The sequence below is a fragment of the Rhinopithecus bieti genome, unplaced genomic scaffold, assembly GCF_001698545.2.
Source record: "Rhinopithecus bieti isolate Rb0 unplaced genomic scaffold, ASM169854v2 scaffold_1599, whole genome shotgun sequence".
NCBI classification, from domain to species: domain Eukaryota; kingdom Metazoa; phylum Chordata; class Mammalia; order Primates; family Cercopithecidae; genus Rhinopithecus; species Rhinopithecus bieti.
Window position 1 is genome coordinate 4,236,511 of NW_016804139.1, and position 19,482 is coordinate 4,255,992.

At 37.5% G+C, this 19,482-nt stretch overlaps 1 protein-coding gene and 1 long non-coding RNA gene across 4 annotated transcripts in view; one reads left to right on the forward strand and one right to left on the reverse strand.

Moving 5' to 3' along the window:
* Nucleotides 1-19,482, forward strand: part of KCNIP4 (potassium voltage-gated channel interacting protein 4) — a 1,247,498-nt gene that overhangs the window by 333,912 nt on the left and 894,104 nt on the right. The window lies entirely within an intron of this gene.
* The window catches only part of LOC108526172 (uncharacterized), a 38,665-nt gene continuing 35,815 nt past the window's right edge, over nt 16,633-19,482 (reverse strand). Inside the window, exon 3 of the long non-coding RNA XR_001884453.1 lies at nt 16,633-17,021. This is a non-coding gene — a long non-coding RNA (uncharacterized LOC108526172). The remainder of the gene's footprint in view (nt 17,022-19,482) is intronic.

The window sequence follows — 19,482 nt, forward strand, 5'->3', positions numbered from 1 at the left end:
TGCTGATAGAAAAGAAAATTGTATTTTGATTTTTTTTTTTTTTTTTTTTTTTTTTTTTTTTTAAAGACAGAATATCCCTCTGTCGCCAGGCTGGAGTTCAGTGGTATGATCTCAGCTCACTGCAACCTCCACCTTCCAGGTTCAAGCGATACTCCTGTCTAAGCCTCCAGAGTAGCTAGGACGACAGGCATGTGCCACCACGCCCAGCTAATTTTTGTATTTTTAGTAGAGATGGGGTTTCACCATGTTGGGCCAGGGTGGTCTTGATCTCTTGACCTTGTGATCCACCTGCCTTGGCCTTCCAAGTGCTGGGATTACAGGCGTGACCCACCACCTGTAATATTCTGGGAGGCCAAAGCGAAAGGATCACTTGAGCCCAGGAGTTTGAGAACAGCCTGGGCAACATAGCTAGACCTCATCTCTACAAAAATTAAAAAAAAAAAAAAAAGTTAGCCAGTTGTGGTGGTGCATGTCTGTGGTCTCAGCTACTTTAGAGGATTAGGTGGGAGGATCGCTTGAGACCAGGAGGTTGAGGCTACAGTGAGCCGTGATTGCACCATTGCACTCCAGCCTGGATGATAGAGCAAGACCCTGTCTCAGAAGAAAAAAGAAAAGAAAAGAAAGGAAATATGTTTTTCTGACGTCAAGACATTACTAATTTTCATGTAGAAATTGGCCAAGAATAGAACATACACCATGCTGAACTAAACAGGTATGCTGTTCTCTTGGTTTTCCAGTCAAAAAGAATCCAAATTCCCTATAGGTATCAAGTTGTTTCTGAATTTGAAGAATATTTTTTAAAAATTAGCTTCATGCTGGTGACATCATGCAGGTTTATATCTATTTACATGCAGTTCTAATATCTCATAAAGGGACACTGTAGCATTTTTCACACATTATGACATGATAGCAAATCCTTCAGCTACTGTTCTTTATTTAGGCTAAAAACACTAGCAGTGAATTGGACTCTAGCAGGACATCAAATAAGGACATTTCACATGAAAGCACCTACAGCTGACAGCCTTCTGGTTGCTTTGAGAGTAGTTAGTATTATTGCTTCCTTAAAGAGCCATGAAACTAGGCAAGCTAATTCCCCCAGATAATTTTCTTGTACATTAGCTTCAGTGATGCAGTACAATCAGTTACATCTGATAAAGCTGATCATTGACTTATTATTCTTTTGGGGTGCTTAAACTCTCAAGTCTCATTGTGATAACTATTGACACAATACGTCTTCCTTTAAAATAGATTCTCTATTTCAGGACCAAGCTTTTCTTTTGCACTGCTTTACAAACCTACCCTCCTGCTAAGTCCCAACCATCTGTCAGCCTACCTCTCGTGGCTTGCTAAGTTTTCTGACCTGTGACCCACACAACACCTTGGAGGGATGTGAAGAAAATGAAATTGTATTACCTCAGGTTAATGAGAACTCTACCTTTAAATGTATATACTTCTGTACTTCAATTTTCCACAAAACCACATATTCATGAAATTCTTATATAATTAAAAAGCTAATGTGCCATTTTAAATAAGATAATTTATGGGAAAGGTGCTATAAACTTGCAAGTGCTAATCAAATGTAAGTGGGTATAATTATTATGGTATTAAGTTCAATGGTGATTGGTTAAATATAGCAAAATTTCTGTTTACCTAAATATGTTTCACTTGTGTGACTCATTATTATTGGTGGGGAGATACTTGTTTTTTTTTTTTTTTTCTAGTGCCATTAAAAGTCTAAAAGCATAGGATCACACTGAATAATAGCTATACACACACACACACACACACACACACACACACACACACACATATATATATGATCAGCATTAAAAAGGACATAAAATGTCAGAACTTTTCAAAGTGACATTTCTCTAGATGAAATGAAATGTTTTCGATGGGAATTTAAGTCAAGGATCTGCAGAGACCATCTTGCTCTCAGCCACTTTACTGTACTGCCACTAGTATTGAGTGCCTGGGATCATCACAGCTCATTTTTAATTTGTATATCAAGCATGTATCAAGTACCAGCATGTGCTAGGACTTATGCACCTTGAGGATAACAGCCAGGCCTTGCTTCTGAAGAGCCAGTTGTTTCGCACAAGAGATATAGCCAGGCAAAATGAAGGTTGCAACTCGGCAGGATTGAGGTATGCAAGGGGTATTGGGTAATCACAGAGAAGGAACACACCTACTCTAAGCTCATTAAATCATGTTTTATAGTCAGAATTTAGAATTTTGGAGGAGGTAAAGAAGCAGGCTGAAAGGAAGTGAAATATCCATTGGGGAAATATCTTTTTCTAAAAAAGCACAAAAGAACCATGAATTCTATAATGAATTTGAAATGAAGTAAAGTAAGCAATACTTACAGAGGAATCCAGGCTCATGTAACTTATAACAAACCAATATATAGCATTATTATGTAAAATATATCTATTTTGGGTGGAAAAGCTCAGCCCAGGTCTGTTAGACAAGCATTACTGCATACATATTACCTCCCTTTGGATCTTTAAAAGTTGAGTAAATTCCATTCTTTGCATAATTTGGAAATCTTTTCCTCCCAAGAATCATTTACACTCAACTTTCATAATATAACCGCACCGTTCCTACATCATTCTCATGTTCTGAAAAAGTTTTATTAATGACCAACACATATTAGACTCAGTGACAATCCAAGCAAGCAAATTATCTGGTGCTTACAAGCTCAGGGGCAAAATTAAATCAGCTTTGGAGTGAAAAGATCAACATCCAGAAGGCCTTAAGTAAATTTCAGAAACCACAATTCTTTTTATATTACATTTTGGCAAGTTCTTTATGGAAAATTTCTCGAGAATCATTTTATTTTTCCCAGATAAAATCTTTTCTTCTTTTCCCCTTAGATTAATATTAAGGTAAAATACAGAAATAATTTCAAAAATTAAAAATAGTTGAGTGTAAATCAGGCAAATATCAGAAAATAATCAACAGCTGACATGTTAAGCAACAGTTATGTATTTAGCACTGCACTGATTATGTTTAAAGATGAATGAAAAATAAGTGAGGATTAACAGTTTTGTGTGTGTGTGAGCACGCATGTGCATGTGCATGGGAAAGACAGATTGGGAAAAAATGGAGTGGGAATGCACGGAAAACTCAACCATAATTTATAACCAAGAGCTCAACCAGACCATAGCTTATAAACTAAACCATAGTTTATAACCAAGAGCTAAACTGCCTAGTGTAGAATGCAGTGTAGAAATCTGAAAAGGTCTAGATTAATATGTGTGTGCCAAAGTAACTGGAAAAGTTTATTTAACATGGTGGAGATTTTGGAGTCTACACACAAATTTTGCAAAAGAATTTGTAATTTAGGCTAAACTTTTCAACAGTTCAATAGCAAAAGTTTTCTGAAGTCAAAAAGAAAATCTGAATTCAGCATTCAGTTATCAAACAACATTTAAGAGGCAATAGGGAAAGGGACTAAAAGTGACTAGGCCAGGGCTTTATATATCTAAATCCATTCTTAGTGGGATTTTAAAATAAACATAGATTGTAAGCAAGACAGTTGCACTACAGTGACTGGAACCTGAAAGAGTGTAGCCTGGGGAAAAGTAAAATGGAACTCAGTTTTGGAAATGCACAGCAAAATAGGCAAGGTACAGCCAATCATGTGGAGAAACGATCTGTAGTTCAATGGGAAGAAAGAACCCGTATGATTCCCCTTATTTACATACTAGTTCCTTTAGGGATTGGACATCCTGGGGACTCAAGAAATTTGGGCAAAGAAGGGTTATCTACACAGCTTGCTACCACCATTGGTGAAGGATTTGAGTGAGATTGGGTAGTTGCCACTGCCCCAAAGTGCTTAGTATTACTATCTTAGTCTGCTCGGGCTGCTGTAACAAAACACCATGGCCTGAATAGCTTAAACAACAGAAGTTTATTTTTCATAGTTCTAGAGTCTGAGAAGTCCAAGATCAATGTGCCAGCAAGGTAGGTTTCATTCTGAAGCCTCTTCTCTTGTCTTCTAGGTGGCTGCCATCTGGCTGTGTGCTCACATGACCTCTTCTTTGTGCACACTTAGGGGGTGGAAAAAAAAATCAAGCTCTCTGGTATCTGTTTGTATAAATGCACTAATCCCATCATGAGAACCTGACCTTCATGGCCTCATTTAACCTTAATTACTTCCCAAAGTCTTCATCTTCACATACCATCACATTGAGGATTAGGGCTTCAAACTGACTTTTGGAGGAACACAAACATTCATTCTGTAACAACTTCCTCCCTTAAGTGTTCATTCCTAGGAAGGAACTTTTCAAAGTAAGCCCCTGCTAGGATTGCCAAGTAAAATTCAGGACACTCAGTTTCATGTGAATATCAGTTAAATAGCAAGTAATGTTTTATTATAAATATGCCTCATGCAACATTTGTAACATACTAAAGAAGTATTGGCTGTTTATCTGAAATTAAAATTCAACTAGGAAGCTTGTATTTTTGTTTACTTGATCTAGCAAGCCTAGCCTCTCATTTGTGGGTCAAAGGCTTTTGCTGTCTAAACCAACCAAATATTCATTCCAAACCAAGAGAGACTAAGATGAATTGGCCCAGACAGCTATGAACACTCCAGCTTTATAAATTGGTATTTGAACAGTGTAATGATTTGCTGTGTCACACAGTCAGCAATTTTTCAGTTACAGGTATTGACTATTGCCATTATTTCCTCTAGCATTTAGTCATTGGAAAGCTTGAGAGCTTTGCTTTAAGTACACTTAACTGAAAGGCATGTCAAAATTACTTCTCTCTTATATAGAGTGACTTAAAATAAGGACAGACCTGGCTTTTGTCCAGGCCCTACTACTCTGACAAAGTCACTGATAGAGCATTCTGCACCTGGGGTAGCTCGCCAGCTTTCTGCAGTTTTCTGTGAGAAGGCTCTGAGTTAGGGAAAGAGTATTTGTAATCAGAGAACTGGGATTTAAATTCGACTTCCACTGATGTCCCTGACATGGACTTGACAGAATTACGAACCTCACCAAGCTTCAGTTTCCTCTACTCCCCAATCAGGATAACAACATACCCACTGCCCTCAATTTTACAAATGGGATAATTATAAATTGTAATATAAATAGTAATTATAGACATTCTCATATAACCTACCGTGTGCTAAGATCAGCAGATTTATTAACATATTTAACATTCAGCACACCCTATGGAGGTAAATACAATTGTTATCTGTATTTTATAGATTCAAAGATAGAGGTAAATAATAAGTAGTATTGCAGGGATTGTTTAATGTATATTATTTTTTATCATCATCATCATTTTAGTGCTCAGCAAAGGAGAACCAACAAAGTCATGATCATGTATTTAAAAATGATTTAAATATTCAGTTTGTCCCTGAAAACCACTGTTGGTTTGTTGTGCTTCATAATTTGGAACCTCAAATCATTTAGGTTAAAAAAAAAAATACATGGAGCCATATCTAATATGAACATAGCTTAATTGCCACATTCTGTCAGTTACTTTGTCACAAAATTAGGTAACTTTGGAGCTAGCAGAAGGAGAACTCTAATCTCAGTACATTCAAGAATTTATGAGGGCATTGACCTGTTAGAGTCATTCAAAACCTGTAAGAGCATAAGTGGGGTAGAAGCTAAGTGAAATTCGACTTTATTGTTTCTCTTCACTTGTTGAAATATATTGCCTGTTTTCAGATTTTATACTTTACCTTTTTTATTTGACAAAGCTATTTATTATTGTCTGAGACTCCAGTAAAAAGATGAATATTATTTCTAAAGATTTTGGCACTGATATTTTAAGAGTCAAATTTTCTATCTACTAAAATATGAAATATGATAACTTTTTAGTCAGGCCAGATCTACTTTCAACTGACAACATTTAGCAAAATCCTATGTCAAATCATATATGGATAAATACATCAATATGAATCATATAATCATCCCATCCCAGGTTAAGAATCAGTGTTAAAGGTCATCTATTCCACACTCACTTATTTTTTTGAGTTGCAGTGACATTTTCACTTAGTGTATAAATATGTGACTGGTAATACAGTATTTTATTTCTTTAACTTAGAATCTGTAAATGGAAAAAAAAATGATAGTTACACTTCTGGAATATATGCTATGAAAATGCATTATTAAAAAAGAACTTCTCTATTCCCACAAAAGCCCTATGAGCTAGTTATTACTCTTCTTATATATATTATGAAGCTGACTTCGAAGTTCAAGTCACTTGCCCAAATTCACTGTTGGTAAGTATTGCAGGCAGAATTTGAAGTTTCTTAGGTCTGTCTGATCTGAAGTCCTGTTCACTATTCATTGTAGTACATTGCCTCTTGGGGAGGGAAGGGAAGAAAGGGCTAATTGCTGCCTGGAGTGCGGGATCCAGGATACATGTTATTTCTGCACAGATTCTTGTGCATATATACAGTATATATATCACCATCACCCACCCTACTTTCACTGGGATGGAGCAGAAAGGAAGGTTATTATTCAAATTCCGCTCTTTCTCAATAAATACATTGACTTGTTCTGAGCTGCTCCAACAAGAAAGAACTGTTGGTAACTACTAAGCTGGTATTTCTGGTGGTCTGAAAACTGTAGCTTCCTAAGGTTCTCTATAACTAATTGAAAAGAACTTTGAGAGTAGTAGGTGGCAGAAAGTAGTAAGTGGCAGAACTCCCAGGTAATGCTTATACAAAACTAAAAGCTAAAGTTTGAGAACCAACATAAGCTAAAAAACAAAACAAAACAAAACAAAACAAAACAAAAAAAAAAACCGTGAATGAGAGCGAGAGAGAAATTTTATTAGAGAAACCATTTCATTCAATATTTGTTGAGTTCTTACTGTTGGTAAAATACTGAGCTCTGCTTTGTAGGATAAAAACATGAATGCCAAGATGAATAAGGTGTTTTCCTGTCCTTAAAGGTGTAATCCCCTTTCATATAAAGCATATCTTATGTTTAGTACTTTTTCTAGCAAGTAGCATGATACCAATCACTAGCTGGTAAATTCATAATTGTTTAGTAATAAGATTTGACTCTGTGTGTGATACAATTCACCATCTATAAAGTGCTCAGAAATTACAGATCTGTTTTCCTACTACTAAAATGAAGACCCACACTGTCAAATTTAGAATGTTTATGATACTATGATTTCAAATTAAGCCGATGGAAAAAACTAATTGGAAATCATAGTACTGCACTGAACACAAGGACATTTGCTGCTAGTATTGTAGTTGGCTAAACTCAGACATCTTTAATCTCATTTAAATGATGTCATAAGCTCTATCACATTGAATGTTAAATACTTATACAAAAATATAAATGACTGAATATTTTCACCTATTGTATTTGAAAGCTTCCCCAATTATTAAGTTCTGAGTGATGGCAGAAGAAATAAAAAAACAAGTCATATTCAGAAATTGATTTGATTTTGTGAAGTATGAACTGCCCTGACAATTCAGGTGTTACTTAGAAAGTTTCTGGTTGTAAAATTCAGGTCCCTCCTTCCTCCTTCCTTGAAAGAAATCATTTTCAAACTGCTTCTTAAAGTTGATGCCTCTTATTCAGGATTTTGCCGATTATTTTAAAATTATAAATATAGAGAATTATGTAGTTTTATAAACAGTTTTAATTAAATTTTAACTATTAAAATATGCCTTCCTTTATACGCAGAATTCATGCTCCAGTGATACAAATAAACATGTTAAATTAACAGATATTATGAAGACATGTCTTGATTTTGTAAAAAGCTCTGCATAATGACTCAAAGGCATAATGCTTGCAAACAGCTGGAAAGCAAGGTTGTCTTGCCCTTTCTGTAATACTCTGGGGAATAAGAGATTTTGCAATGAAAGAAGAACACATATATTTAATAAATTTGTTTTTTAATTGGTGTGGAATTGCAGGATAGGCAGGCAAAAGGTTGAGAAACACATGGAAAAACTGATTATACCTATCAGCCAATTATGACCTCAATTAACACACTCATAAGGGCCCATTTTTTTCTTATCCCAGAGATCAAATGAGGAACACCTTGAGTAAAGTCATTAAAAGACTTTAGCAAGCAGTTTTTAATTATACATCATTTGTACATCTGTGAATAATTACCTGGTAGTTGCCACCTGGTGACCGTGATTGACAGAAAGGTACCAGTGATTCCAGGCTAAAGATACATCTTTGATACGAGTAAAGGATACAATAACTTCACAGCATGAAGACAGTGACAGACAGCAAGGAGCTCTCCAACACTCACAGTTGAAAGGCAAAGTTCCCTGGCCACCTAGTCTTCGAGGTGCCACTTGCCAATGGTAGCTCTGAAGTAGGGTGAGGATCCCTTTAGGTTCTTCTTCCTGTCTTTCACTGTTCTTACAGGGAGCTTATGCCTGCTTTGGTCATTCTTTTTCTTTGTGCTTCTTCAATAGATAAAGGCACTGGCTCCAACCTCAGAATGTTCCTGAGTATTAACAATGGGGAATCAAATATCAGTTTTTTAAATATAATGTACCTCTAGCAGACCAGCTTCAGACCTTGGTGCCCAAATGTGTTGGATTCTCAGAAAACTAGCTTAAGCCTCATTGTCTATTGTGAAAACCTCCTTTTGTCCTTTAGTCTATTAACAAAAAAAGAAGTGGCCGAACGTGGTGGCTCGTGCCTCTAATTCCAGCACTTTGGGAGGCTAAGGTGGGAGGATTACTTGAGCCCAGGAGTTCAAGAACAGCTGGGGAGCATGGTGATACCCTGTTTCTAAAAAAATTTCATCAGATGTGGTTGTGCACAGCTGTGGTCACAACTACTCAGGAGGCCGAGGCAGGACGATCCATCGCTTGAGCCTAGGAGGTTGAGGTTGCAGTGAGGCATGTTCACACCACATCACTCTAGCCTGGGTGACAGAGCAAGACCCTATCTCAGGAAAAAATAAGTAATAAGATGGCAAAATTATGACACATTTTTCTATGAACAGCACGCTCCAGGGTCGGAGGCAGCTGCATATTCAACTGGAGAGCTCTAGATAGCATTGTTTATTTAGGTGTGGCAGACTGAATCCCCTGGACCTGTGAATATATACTATTTGACTAGAATGATGCTTTGCCTTTTTAAATTAAATTTGAGTATCTTTGGTCGTAGCATTACTACGATTTGCAGCAATCCTCAAATCTCCCTATTTATTACTTTTTCCTTGGCTCACTTCATATCCATTGTAGGCAGTTGTCTGTGTTCTGGTTTAATGCTGTGAGTCTTAGTAAGAGTTTCTGTACGGAGCTTGAGAGAGCTGCATAAGAAGAAAAAAGTAGGAAGGTTGTTAGTTAAACCACTGGAGTCAACAGTGGTTTAAACAACAATCAGCAACCAGGCCCAGAGCTGGGGAAGCATCAGGAAGGTATGGAGTGGATTGGAGGTAGAGGTCAGAAGCCCGTGCTGAAAGACAGGGCATCAAAAGCAAAACTCGGGACTGGATGATTGAGCACGCGACCTTGGCTAAGTACATGGACAACAGCTGTAAAAACTAGAGCAAGAAAAGTAGGGGATTCTCTTTATATCCCCTCCTGAGCTGTAGAATGTGTAATAAGATAGTTTGGGCTTAGTTGGGACACTTAGCTAGGGCTGATTCTTCAGGCAAATCTTTGCAACTGTTTTTCATCAATGCTATTTTTTCTTTTTCATTTTCTATTTTTCTTTCTATTCAGTTAACAGGATTTGGGGACAGTTTTAGATAGAAGCATAAAACTCTAATAATATTTCTCTATGCCTACTGTATTTTTTTACTTATTTTATTTTTATTTTGAGACAGGCATCTTGCTCTATTACCCAGGCAGGAGTGATCTTGGCTCACTGCAACCTCTGCCTCCCAGTCTCAAGAGATCCTCCCATCTCAGCCTCCTGAGTAGCTGGGACTCCAGGCATGTACCATCATGCCCAGCTAATTTTTGCATTTTTTGTAGAGAGAGGGTTTTGCCACATTGCCCAAGCTGGTCTCACACTCCTGGACTCAAGTGATCTGCCCACTTTGGCCTTTCAAAGTGTTGAGATTATAGGTGTGAACCACCACGCCTGGTGACGATTCTTTCTTTACTTATGATTTCTACTCTTTTGATCTTCACTCTCCTTAACATTTTAAAGAAAAATCACTTTCCAGTTCCTAGTGCTGACTCCATTCATGGATTTCCAGAATTAATTATTAATGTGCTCAGTCATGCTGCCCCTTGGGCCCAAAATTTCTGGTGTATACTATCTACCCTTACTTCTTCCATAAAACATTGAGTACGATGGTCTTTATATCACTTTATTTCATGAAGTAGGTATTGCTATGCCCATTTTACAGGAGACAAGATGGAATCTCACAGAACTGAAATAATAATCCCAAGGTAACACCCCTTCTAATTTGAAGTTTCATCTTCTGGCTGCAATTGTGATCTATTAAAGCACTTATTATTTTTAATATCTGAGTTCTTGCCTTCTGCATCTTCCATTAGACCATGAAACACTTAAAGACAGCAGCTAGGACTTACCCATTTTAGTATCCTTCATACCAGCTAAAGTACTGGTTCATAGCAGGTGCTTAGTTACTGAATAGATGATGAATGAAAAATTTATTAGTAAATTTATGGATTTGGTGAATACAATCAATAAAGGGAGGCTCACCTTGGGATCTATGCCTTATTTGGCTTATTTCAGGAACAGATTACCTGGGGTTGTTACTTTTCTTCCAGTCTCCAAAGGTGCTAATGATTTGAACAAATCCAGACAGAAGTAATGAGCAAAGCTGCAATTAGAATTTGGACTGTCTGATTGCATGTCTTCTGAAGTATGCATACAGATAACAACGAAGATATGATCAAAGCTTATGTAAATAATAAATAGTCATATTTCTTACTCTTGCTTTAACTCAGTGGTACCACCATGTTTAATATTTGCTTAATCAAGCACTAAGTTTTTTAAAAGCCACTTCTACACTCAAATATTTTAGTTGACAATCATTAGCAATTTCTCAAGATTTTTAAAATGTGGAGCGCATTTAGTTTTCTATTTTAATTTCTGACTTTGGAAATGAATAAGCATTAAATGTTGGACACACAGCATGTGAAAATAGTTGTGAACGAGGACTTAAGAAGAGAAGTCAGAGGCCTATGGACTGACTTCTATCTTTTATCTTAATTATCCAATCACTCCACAAACATGTATTGAGTCTCATTTATGGGGTGAGCAGTGCGTAGTTAGTATAGTTGGTGTTTACACATAGATAAAGGAAATGAGGTCCTGGGATCATCAAGTAACTCACTATTTGGTAGAGGAAACAAACAAGTGAACATAAGAGATAATATAGAAAATATATAAATATGGCCTGGTGCAGTGGCTCATGCCTGTAATCCTAGCACTTTGGGAGGCCGAGGCGGGCGGATCACGAGATCAGGAGATCGAGACCATCCTGGCTAACATGGTGAAACCCCATCTTTACTAAAAATACAAAAAAAAAAAAAAGTATCTGGGCATGGTGGCAGGCGCCTGTAGTCCCAGCTACTACAGGGGGTGAGGCAGGAGAATGGCGTGAACCTAGGAGGCGGAGCCTGCAGTGAGCAGAAATCATGCCACTACACTCCAGCCTGGGCGACAGAGTGAGACTCCATCAAAAACAAAAACAAAACCAAAAAACGAAAACCAAAAAACGACAGAGCGAGACTCTGTCAAAAAAAAAAAAAAAAAAAAAAAAAAAAAAAGGAAGGAAGGAGGGAGGGAGGGAAGGAAGGAAGGAAGGAAGAAGGAAGGAAGGAAATATATAAATACAAATATAAAAAGAGAGAGAGGCCAGAAAAAGAAGGCGAAAGAGAGAATGCAAAAACCAAGAGCAAAGAATAATCTACTCTCCAACTAGAGAGGTAGCTCTTGATGTGCAAAGTCACTTGATTACTTTCTCATTTTGTTTAACTGCTAGATCAATGGTTCCTAAATTTTCATTATTTTGGGTACCACCTTCCTATTTTTTTGACATACCTAAGTACCAATTTTATATACTTGATTTCTTTAAATGGACTTTAAATCAATTGACTTATTTTTTAAAGGGAGTATTGTCCCAAACAGTAGTATCTATGAAATCACAGGCTTGAAGAGCTGTGTCTTTCTTTTTGCTACCATTATACTGAATTTAGTTAAAATATCTACCCAAACTAGGAGGATTAAAAATTACCTTTGAGTATTTAGAGTACCACAGCAAACTGAATCGATGCCCATGTAAAACAAATGTATTCCTATTAAAGTCTGTTTTTGAATAGTGTGTTACTACCTTCAGCATCATATGTACCATCAGTAGTATACAACCTATTACAATTTGGAAAATTCTGGACAGCATGTTGCTTCTAAAGTCCTTTCTGTCACTTGTATGTTAGCTTCTGTAAAAGTTTTTGTTTTTTTAAAATAATTTTCTCAATACCTGTCAGGTAATTCAAACTCACAGAGGCCTGAAAGAACAAGTAACCTTTTTGAGTCCCTGTAGGATTTTGCTAATTTCAAAGACAGAGTTTAAAACAAATGGTCAGAAGTTAAAGCGAGATTTCCTCTTCTTGCGTGGGGGTGTTTGAAACAGCCCAGATCCATAAAAAGGAAGAGATCAGTTTCTGAACATGTTTATTTAGACAATAGAGGGTGGAATAAAACATTCTCTAATCCTAACTTCACAGAAGCTTTTCTCTTGATTGAAAACTGGTGCTTGTCATAAATATAAATATTGGATTAAGGAGGAATGGGAAACATTAAAGTAAAAAGCAGGAAAATCATTGTGAGCACTGGAGCAGAATAATTATTCTGTAATTTGTTTATGACTCATTTATGATTTATTACTTAAAATTACCAAAAGGCATTATGGTAGCATGTGGTTTAGGAATAAAGCTATAGCACATTAGGGAAATTAAAGGAAAGCATGTGTCTTCTAATTAAAAATGCAGCAATGATTGACATATTTATAATCACATGTTGGTGTTTTTCCTCTTTGACATAATGTTTAAATTCATTTTGATTGCCATATTCTTTTCTGAAACAATGACCCACTTCTCTGTGATTCTCATAGCAGAGGGGCTACAGGAGGACAGTGTGCTTTGTAAAACTTTGTTTAATATTGAATTTTACTTTCTTACTATTTACTGATATTTACATTTTAAAAATCACTCTGTTTTGTAATGTAAAACCATGGTAAAAGGAGGCACAATACACAACCTTTTAATTTTTTATCAAATGACAGTTTTAGTAAAAATACTTATAAACTCGAAGGTAACTATCAAGGCGGCTACATTTGCCTTACTAATGTGTGTATTCACTTAAATGTACTTAACTCTAGTAAGGGACCTCCCACATCGCCCTTGGCCAAAGAATATTTTTAAGAACTTGTGTCACTTTGTACCTTCATGGATTCATTTAAATAAATATTTCGGGGAACTATCATGGAGTGAATTTTGTTCTCTAAAAAGATATGTTGAAGTCCTGACAGTACTTCAAGATGTAATCTTATTTATAAATGAGATCATTAATTAATTAGCTAATTCATTAATTAGATGTAACATGTATTAAGATGAGGCCATACTGAAGCAGGGTGGGCTGTTAATTTCATATGACTGGTGTCCTTACAAGAAGAGAAGAAGAAATGCAGAGACAGGCAGGAGGGACACTATGTAACTGTGGAGAGCCAGAGATCTGAGTGATGCAACTGCAAGCCCAGAAAAATCTAGAACTGCCAGCAAACCACAGAAACTAGGAAGAGGCAAGGAAGGAGTCTCTCCACAGGTTTCAGAGAAAGGTTGGCCCTGCTGACACCTTGATTTTAGACATCTAACCTCTAACATGAGGAAACAGTAAATCTCTGTTTGTGTTGACTTGTTACGACAGCCCCAGGACACTAGTAGAGACACAGGGATGTGTTCAGGGCCTGTTGTAGACACTTGCAACACAGGGGTAAACAATTCAGACAAAGACTTCTGCACCAGTGGTGCCGACATTCTCAAGAGGGAAGAGCAATCTGGAGATGTGTTAGATGGTAATAAAATGTATCAGTCATGCACAGAAGAGGTGAGTGAGAGGGGAAGGATTGAAGGGTGCAATCATGAAAGATGTGGTTGGATAAAGGTAAGATTTGAGCCAAAATTTGAAGAAGTTAATGGTATCAGACTTGGAAAAACATCAGAGGAAGAACACCTCAGGGAATAGGAGACCCTAAGTGCAAAGCCTGAAGGCTGGAGCATGATGAAGATGCAAGAGGAAGGGCAGAAGGAGCTGAGACAAGGGCAGTGACTGGGGAGCCAGAGCTTGTAGGGCCTTGTGTGATTTTTTGCTCAAAGAAATAGGGAACCATTGGAGGCCAAAGCAGAGGCATGACATGGTCTGACCTACTTTGAAAAGAATCACATTTGTTTCTGTGTTCAGAATAGACTGTAAAGGGCAAGGATAGAAACCAGAGGACAAATTCACAGGCTATTTTCACAATTCAGGCAAGAGACAAGGATTGTTCAGAGCAAAGTGGTGGCCATGGAGAGATTGCAGAATGGTTGCATTATAGAAGGAGCCTCAAGATAGAATCAAGAAGATTTCCTGGAAAATTGGATGTGGGATGTGAGAGAACAAGAGGAGTAAAGAATGATTCCTAGACTTTTGTCCTCTGAAAGAATAAAGCAGCAGTCATCTAAAATATGGAAGCAGATTAAGGAATGGGGCAGGAATAGCTTCCATTTTAGAGATGTACTTTATTTTTCTTATCAATTCTCTATTTTCAAGTTTTGTCTATTTCATTGTTTGGTATCTAGAATATTTCTTACTTTTATATGACTTTTTTTTTTTGAGACGGAGTTTTGCCCTGTTGCCCAGGCTGGAGTGCAGTGGTGCTATCTCTGCTCACTGCAAACTCCACCTCCCAGGTTCACGCCATTCTCCTGCCTCAACCTCTGGAGTAGCTGGGACTACAGGTGCCCACCACCACGCCCGGCTAGTTTTTTTTTTTGTATTTTTTAGTAGAGACAGGGTTTCACCATATTGGCCAGCATGGTCTTGATCTCCTGACCTTGTGATCTGCCCACCTCAGCCTCCCAAAGTGCTGAGATTACAGGCGTGAGCCACCGCGCCCGGCCCTATATGATGTATGTTTTTAAAGTTATTTCTAGTTTCTTTTACTCTGATCATTAATTCTTTTCTTTTCCTTTGATTTATTTTTATTGTATCACTGAAAGATTTTCCTGATTTTTCTACCTCCACTCCTTTCCCTCCTTCTTTCATCCTTTCTTTCTATTATACTACTCTTAACTTCCTAGTTTTTAACCAGGAAAGCCTATCCCATAGATGCCAACCACACTCAGAAAGAGACAGTCTAATCCTCTATTTCCAGAAATAGGTTGCTCTACTTCAGAGCAGATGACTCATGTGAGAGTTGCAGGATGGCCTCAGAGGGTGCCACATGTGCAGTAAAACCAATGGCTGTGTGCCTTTAAGATCACTCCATGGAACTGGCTCCAGAGTTTGCTTCTGGATAATGAAGACTCCTTTCCCAGAATATGCCCATAGGCGTCCTACAATGGATTACTGACTTGTCAGCTTTTTTGGTGGGTTTTAAAATGCATGTCTGTAAGAGATTTAGATGATATATATTTAGATTTAGATTATACATATATGAGGCATAAATATATAAATTTATTTATATCAACTTAAATTATGTATATAGCTTAAATGTGTATATTTAAGCTATAATGTATAATTTTAATTTAATGTAATTTTAATGTATAATTTTATATGTAATGTATATTTGATTTAATATACATTAAATGCAAGCTATATTATAGATTAATTTAAGCTATATATATTATATATATGTGTGTGTATATATAGCTCAATATTTAAGGGTTTATTTTCCCTTTATCTTTCCAGCTGGGAGGAGGGAAATAGTCTAGTGAAGGTAGGGGTGCATTCATTTTCTCCTAGCTTTGGAACTGCTATTAAGCTGTTGAGCTTGTTTGACCAGAAAATTCTTTCTGGCCTGGTTTTACACCCTGGAAGTTTCTACAGCATATGCCTAAATACTTGTATCTCTCATGTCAAGAGGCATGTTGTCTGCATGAATAAAATTCACTCTCTAATAATCTTTTCAGTTTGGATTCATTCTACTCAGCTAAACACTGAATTGATTTTTCTGACCAGCAGAATTTATTTTTTATTTTTTATTTTTTTGAGATAGAGTCTCACTCTCTCACCCAGGCTGGAGTGCAGTGGTGAGATCTCAGCTCACTGCAACCTCCATCTCCTGAGTTTAAGTTTTTGCCTCAGCCTCTTGCATAGCTGGTATTACAGGTGCATGCTACCACACCTGGCTAATTTTTGTTTGTTTGTTTGTTTGTTTGTTTGTTTGTATTTTTAGTAGAGACACTGTTTCAGCATTTGGCCAGGCTGCTTGAACACCTGACCTCAGGTGATCTGCCCACTTCGACCTCCCACAGTGCTGGGCTTACAGGCATGAGCCACTGCACTTGCCTGGCCACCAGAATAAATGAAAGCATTGATGGGCCCTACCTGGATCCATTGAGGAACAGAAGAATTGTTTCCCTGTAAAATATTTTTCTAGAGACACATGTAAATAAATGCATGGAACATTTCTTACCACGTACACTTATGAGAACATGCAGGTCATATTTAAGGGTACTTACCTGGACAACATGAAGGGGTTTTGAGATTATTTTAGGGTTAGTGTATATTCATGTCTTAGTTATCTATTACCACATAATAAATTACCTCAAAATGTAGTGGCTTAAAACAACAATAAGCATTTAGTATCTCACAGCTCTTCTGTGGATCAGGGATTCAGGAACTTAATTGTGTTCTTCTGGCCAGGAGTCTCTCATGAGGTTGCCACGTAAAGGCTTTAGAGAGTCTGCATTCATGATCAAAGTAGCTCATTTATATGGCCAGTTGGTGCTGGCTGTCGACAGGAGGTCTTAGCTTCTCTCCATGTGAACTGCTCCATAAGGCTGCTTGAATGTCGTCATGCATAGTGGCCCACAAAGACTGGACCAAGAGAACAAACAAGGCAGAAGCTAAAATTTCTTTGATAACCCAGCCTCTGATGACACATGCTGCCATTTCTACAATGTCCTGTTGGTTGACACATATCAGCCCTATTGAATGTGGTAGTAGGCTGTCCAAGGGCATGGGTGTAGGAGGCCCGCTCATGTTGGGGGCATGACTGCAACAATATACCATAATGAATACACTGGATTGTGGAAGAAATATCAGTTACTCCCTCATTTTCCAACTTGGTGGAGTGGCTGCTAATCCAACAGGTACTCAAGATTAGACTGATGCAACCAGGGTCTCAGAATATTAACAGGGTCTTTTTCTCTCTACATACCTTTGAACAGCCTATTTACGCATTCTTTCCCTGATGTCTATTAAAACTAAGAATGATATTACCTCTATTAAAAGGAAGATTTTTCTGATATCCCCAAGTCAGGTTACAACTCCTCTGTTTCTGCATAATACTCTTTACATAGTGCTTCTTATAACTTGCACTTAACACATTGCATTGTGATTACTTTGCCCTCTATCAAGCTGCCCGCTGTGCTTGAAGCCATTGGCTTGGATTAAAAGTGACAGTATTATTGAAGATTTTGCTGAATTAATCAGCCTTGATTTTGCATGTCCATTTCTGCCCCATCTGTTTAATGAATAATTGATCTGTCAAACAGAATACTAGCTTTTTATTAAATAGCCATATCATATTAGATGCCAACATAGAGTATGCCAATGCGGCTTAATTGTTTTCATCAAATGCATTGTCTCTTTAATTAAATTAAGTATCCACTCCAGACAGCTGAAAAAGCCAGACATCTTTAAAATTCCGTGATTCAATGACTTGAGGGTTCAACCCCAACCAGTGCAATTTCTTTTGAGATTGAGTCTTGCTATATTGCCCAGACTAGTTTCAAACTTCTGGGCTCAAGTGATTCCCCAGCCTCAGCCTCCTGAGTAGCTGGGACTACAGGCATCTACCACCGAGTGTGATGTTATTAACATCCCAGTTTTCTATACAAAACTTTGTTTCTTTTCACTTTGATGGCATACTATGGAATGCAACCCAGCTCCATTTGTTCAGTGCACATAATATTTCAACGATGCTGTATTCTAACAACCAATTTCAGCCTAAAATGAAATAAAACAGAAAAACCTCCTTTTTCTAAAAAATAATCAATCTTGTTTTCTACTACAACATAAATAAAATGAAAGTGGAACATTCAATTGTAACTCTGACTTGACAGGCGTATATCCTACACTTTGAGGCATTGTTATTAAAAAGGCAATAATAATGTCTTCACTTTAATGGATTATTGGCTGTTCTAAAGTCTGTCTCATAACTAAGAAAAAGTTAAATCATTGAGAAAAGGGAAAACATGCCGTTTCTCTAAGTTCATCTTACTGAGAATGCAAACAGTGATCCTAATCTTTATCTTAACATGTAATGCTTGGAGGCATTGGATTCTTCCATGGTTGATCTTGTACCCTTCTGTCTCTCTAACTATACCTCCAGGTTTGAGTTGGTCCAACAAAAGCCTAATGACATTGAAGAATGTTATCCCCCACCCCTCCAAAAAATGTATGGCACGTCTGTATGGCTGTTCATGGGATTACAGAATGAAGAGCGAAAGCACCTCTCGCCATGATAAAAGGGAAAAAACAAACAAGCAAACAAAAAAAAAACCCTTAAACCAGGTGAAGAGATAGAGTTGATATTGGTGGCTATATATTTGTCTTCATCAATGTTAACAAACCAGGGTGTGACAATGTTAATTCCTTAATTGCTCACTGATATGATTTGGCTGTGTCCCCACCCAAATCTCGTCTTAAATTGTAATCTCCGTAATCCCCATGTATCTAAGGAGAGACTTGGTGGGAGGTGATTGGATCATGGAGGTGGCTTCCCCCATGCTGTTCTTGAGAGAGTGAGTGAGTTCTTATAAGATCTGATGGTTTTACAAGGGGCTCTTCTCCTTTCACTCTTCTTCTCTCTCTCACCTGCTGTCATCTAATATGCACACATATGTTTATTGCAGCACTGTTCACAATAGCAAAGTCTCGGAATCAATGATAGACTGGATAAAGAAAATGTGTCACATATACACCATGGAATACTATACAGTCATAAAAAAGGATGAGTTCATGTCCTTTGTAGGGACATGGAAGAAGTGGGAAACCATCATTCTCAGCAAACTAACACAAGAACAGAAAACCAAACACCACATGTTCTCACTTGTAAGTGGGAGCTGAACAATGAGAACACATGGACTCAGGGAGGAGAACATCACACACCGGGGCCTATCGGGGGTGGGGGACTAGGGGAGGGATAGCATTAGGAGAAATATCTAATGTAGATGATGAGTTGATGGGTGCAGCAAATCCCCATGGCACATGTATACCTGTGTAACAAATCTGCACGTTCTGCACATGTACTCCAGAGCTTAAAGTATAATTA